This window comes from Dermacentor albipictus, unplaced genomic scaffold (assembly GCF_038994185.2).
Source record: "Dermacentor albipictus isolate Rhodes 1998 colony unplaced genomic scaffold, USDA_Dalb.pri_finalv2 scaffold_566, whole genome shotgun sequence".
NCBI classification, from domain to species: Eukaryota; Metazoa; Arthropoda; class Arachnida; order Ixodida; family Ixodidae; genus Dermacentor; species Dermacentor albipictus.
The window spans coordinates 2,725-7,500 of record NW_027226120.1 but is presented as its reverse complement, the minus strand read 5'-3'; the positions used below and the strand labels follow the sequence as shown (position 1 = coordinate 7,500).

General features: G+C 58.5%; 1 non-coding gene across 1 annotated transcript; it reads right to left on the bottom strand.

Annotated features, from left to right (window-relative positions):
* Nucleotides 1-1,073: 1,073 nt before the first annotated feature.
* Nucleotides 1,074-2,888, bottom strand: LOC139054073 (small subunit ribosomal RNA). Its single transcript, XR_011511011.1, has one exon. It is a non-coding gene; the product is annotated as a small subunit ribosomal RNA (ribosomal RNA).
* Nucleotides 2,889-4,776: the final 1,888 nt, after the last annotated feature.

Below are 4,776 nucleotides of genomic sequence, written 5' to 3'. Positions count from 1 at the left end.
CCTACTCGAGACGAAAGACAAGAGCTTGGCGCGCGCGTACTCGCGCAGCTCTCCAAAGCCACTCGGCCAGTGCCAGGGACGGCTCTCTGCGCCGGAGCCACAACAAGTCTACTTGAGGCGGAAGACGAAGCCAGCAAGGGCCTGGCCGCAAGTGCGTTCGAATACGGGATTACAGTCCCTCGTCTGTCCGTACTTCCTCTTTCGACGTGCGGCGCCTTCCCAAAGCGCACAAGTCCGCAAACCGCAGAACGCTTCCGACGTAGCAAAGCCGCGTTTCCTTCGGTACTTCGCAGCAACGCCGCCTTTCCCTCGGCGGCGGGCAAATAGCCTGCAGACGTCGTCGCATTGAACCGCGAACTCGACACCTCGCGCGTCACGAGCGGGAGCCGACCGGCAGCCTCCGGCCCTTTCGGGCGCGGTGGAATTTGCCGCGGAGGACGGGAGAGTGCTTTAGGCCACGGTTCCTTCCGTACTTGGCAGCCGCACCCTCAATACCGCCGGTTCCATGACCGACCGAGCGCCGCACCGTTCCTTTAGTACTTGGGCAGCAACAAAGTCGGGTCGTTACTCCACACTCGCCGCAGGAAGCGACCGGCAGCCGCCAGCCTTTTCAGACTCGGCAGCGTTTGCCGCGGAGGACGGGAGAGCGCTCGCACCACGGTTCCGTGTGTACTAAGCGGCAGCGGCATTAGCTCTCGACCGTCAGTTCCTTGACCGACCGCACGCTTCGCCGTTCCCCTCGTACTGGGCAAGAGCAGCAGGTCGGGTCGTCTTACTCCCATTCCGCGCAAGAGTGCCGAGGCGGACTTCAGAAAGCCCACCCAACAGTGTGCGTTACGCCGTTTCTACCCGCGGGCGCGGCCAAGCCAACCGTCCAAGGTTGCAGCCGGCGTCCACTGGGCGCAACAAATTTGGCACGGGGCGCCCTTCGAAATTCGGGCAATCCCCGGCATGTTCGGGTATAGCCGTCCCCGCGTCCAAGCGGGGCCAGCGGCGGAAAGCGTCGGGCGCAGCGAGCTGCTTCACCCACACGGGGTAGAAACAATGGCGCTCGTCACCCTCGAACAATCCGGTAATGATCCTTCCGCAGGTTCACCTACGGAAACCTTGTTACGACTTTTACTTCCTCTAAATGATCAAGTTTGGTCATCTTTCCAACAGACCGGCGCAACCGAAAGGCCGCGCCGGACATCGGTCCGAAGACCTCACTAAATCATTCAATCGGTAGTAGCGACGGGCGGTGTGTACAAAGGGCAGGGACGTAATCAACGCGAGCTTATGACTCGCGCTTACTGGGAATTCCTCGTTCAAGGGGAACAATTGCAAGCCCCTATCCCAATCACGAAAGAAGTTCCACGGGTTACCCAGTCTTTTCAGACAGGGATAAAGACACGCTGCTTCCTTCAGTGTAGCGCGCGTGCGGCCCCGGACATCTAAGGGCATCACAGACCTGTTATTGCTCTGTTTCGTGCGGCTAGGAGCCGCTTGTCCCTCTAAGAAGGTTGTAAGGTGCTGGGAACCCCGCACCTATTTAATAGGCTAGAGTCTCGTTCGTTATCGGAATTAACCAGACAAATCGCTCCACCAACTAAGAACGGCCATGCACCACCATCCACCGAATCAAGAAAGAGCTCTCAATCTGTCAATCCTCCCAGTGTCCGGGCCGGGTAAGTTTTCCCGTGTTGAGTCAAATTAAGCCGCAGGCTCCACTCCTGGTGGTGCCCTTCCGTCAATTCCTTTAAGTTTCAGCTTTGCAACCATACTTCCCCCGGAACCCAAACACTTTGGTTTCCCGGAAGCTGCCCGCCGAGTCATTTGAGTAACTCAGGCGGATCGCTGGTTGGCATCGTTTATGGTCAGAACTAGGGCGGTATCTGATCGCCTTCGAACCTCTGACTTTCGTTCTTGATCAAAGAAAACATTCTTGGCAAATGCTTTCGCAGTAGTTCGTCTTGCGACGGTCCAAGAATTTCACCTCTAGCGCCGCAATACGAATGCCCCCGTCTGTCCCTCTTAATCATTACCTCGTATTCCAAAAACCAACAGAACAGAAACGAGGTCTTGTTCTATTATTCCATGCAAGTTTATTCAGGCGACTCGCCTGCGTTGAGCACTCTAATTTTTTCAAAGTAAAAGCACCGGCCTTCTCGAGGCACACAATGAAGTGCACCAAGAAAGGACCGGCATGATGTTCAGTCCGAGCCGTCGCATCGGGTAGATGCACTACTCGTCTGGAACTGAGATCCAACTACGAGCTTTTTAACCGCAGCAGCTTTAGTATACGCTATTGGAGCTGGAATTACCGCGGCTGCTGGCACCAGACTTGCCCTCCAATTGATCCTCGTTAAAGGATTTAGAGTGTACTCATTTCAATTACGGGGCCTCAAAAGAGTCCCGTATTGTTATTTTTCGTCACTACCTCCCCGTGCCGGGAGTGGGTAATTTGCGCGCCTGCTGCCTTCCTTGGATGTGGTAGCCGTTTCTCAGGCTCCCTCTCCGGAATCGAACCCTGATTCTCCGTTACCCGTAACAACCATGGTAAGCAAGTAACCTACCATCGAAAGTTGATAAGGCAGACACTTGAAAGAAACGTCGCCGGCTCGTGGCCATGCGATCAGCACAAAGTTATCCAGAGTCACCACACAATACGGGCCGAAACCCGATCGATCTTGGTCTAATAAAAGCACCCGTCGCCCAAAGGGCTTCAGGCTCACTGCATGTATTAGCTCTAGAATTGCCACAGTTATCCAAGTAGGAAGAAACGATCTAAGGAACCATAACTGATTTAATGAGCCATTCGCGGTTTCGCCTTATTTCGGCATGTACTTAGACATGCATGGCTTAATCTTTGAGACAAGCATATGATTACTGGCAGGATCAACCAGGTAATCGTTCAACTGCGCGTCCCGCCTGTCAAGCAGGCCGGACGCCGTTTTTGCGATGCCGAGGCCACCTTCAGGCGCCCCAGCACGCTTCGTTCTTGCAAAGAGTAGCACTTTGCACAGTCCGAGACGACGGCGTTCGAGCTCGCTACGGCGCCCTCCCCGAAGGGCCGGGTATCGCCACGCGGCAAGAAGCACGCAACATTCTCGATAGACTGGTTGTGTCGACTCGATCACGGCTTGCGGTTTCTCTTGAGCCCGCAGCACAGGTGGACCGACCGACACTTGCAACGTAGCCGAGACGGCAAAGCCGCCAGGCGACGGGTCACGCCCGCGCCTTCGGCGCTTTCGCATTTGACTCGTCCGAGGACGATGCGGAACACAACTCGATATCGTGGAGAAAGCGTCGTCCGACAACCAGCCCCTAACGCATCAAGCGGATGAGGCTGCAGACGTCAGCTGTGGGATCCACGGGAGCGATACCGGGGACACGCTTGACGGGCACGAAGCCCGCCGCATATCAAACACCCAGGTCGCTTTTGGGGGCGACTGCTCTCTGGGACCCCCATATAATAGCAGCGATAAGTTCCCAAATCTCCATGGGGCCGTACTCGTGCCACTTTCGACGAGCGTTTGGCGAAAATCGTGCCGCCTCGCAGCGCCGCGAGCGAGATGGAAAGCTTACGTCGGCAGCGCAATGCCGAAGTCGTGAAAGCGCAGCGCGTCGACCGAATGCGCGAACGGCAATCTCTCGCCTATGGACAGCGCGGTTTCCAGAACAATCGCCTTTCTGTGCCCCTACGGGGCCGCACGCTAGCGCGGCCCTTTCGCCGTTTCCGAGCACGAGTGCGACCGGCGCGGGCGGCGTGCTCGACACCCCGGCTGACGCCGTTTCGGACTTTGTCTCTTCGCGCGCTCGCGCCAACGCCGCGGCAAAACGACGACCTCTGCGCGGTTCTTTCCCGGTTCCCGGCGTGCTATAGTGCAGCCAGCCGGACGGTGGCGACGACTCAGTCGCGGCCGTGCGGTGGCTTGTACGCCAAAGTTGCGTGACGGGCGTCGAGCTCCCGCCGCGGCCCGGCTCAGGTGGTTTCGGACTTCTGTCTCTTCCGAGCGCTCGCGTCGTCGTGGGCACGATTCTCGAGTGCGGAGCGGTGCGCGGACACCACCACGAACACGCGCAAGCCGAAAACGGCACTACGGTACAACGTCGGCCAGGGCGGTACGGCCCCCTTATATGAGCAGCGATAAGTGACCAGATCTCCACGGGGCCGTACTCGTGCGACAAGGCGGCGTACTGCGCCGAGCCGAGCGCCAATATTTGGCCTTGGCACGGCCGATTTGAGCTCTCGCGATCGCCGCGGTACCGCCGCTCACCGATTCAAGGCACGCTAGCGCGGCCCCTTCGCCATTTTTCGAGTAAGAGTGCGAAAAGCGCGCGCGGCGTGCTCGTCGCCCCGGCTGACGTAGTCTCGGACTTAGTCTCGCTCACGCCGCCCCGGCTGACGTCGTCTCGGACTTAGTCGCGCTCACACCGCCCCGGCTCACGTGGTTTCGGACTTCCGTCTCTTCCGAGCGCTCGCGTCGTCGTGGGCACGATTCTCGAGTGCGGAGCGGTGCGCGGACACCACCACGAACACGCGCAAGCCGAAAATGGCACTACGGTACAACGTCGGCCAGGGCGGTACGGCCCCCTTATATGAGCAGCGATAAGTGACCAGATCTCCACGGGGCCGTACTCGTGCGACAAGGCGGCGTACTGCGCCGAGCCGAGCGCCAATATTTGGCCTTGGCACGGCCGATTTGAGCTCTCGCGATCGCCGCGGTACCGCCGCTCACCGATTCAAGGCACGCTAGCGCGGCCCCTTCGCCATTTTTCGAGTAAGAGTGCGAA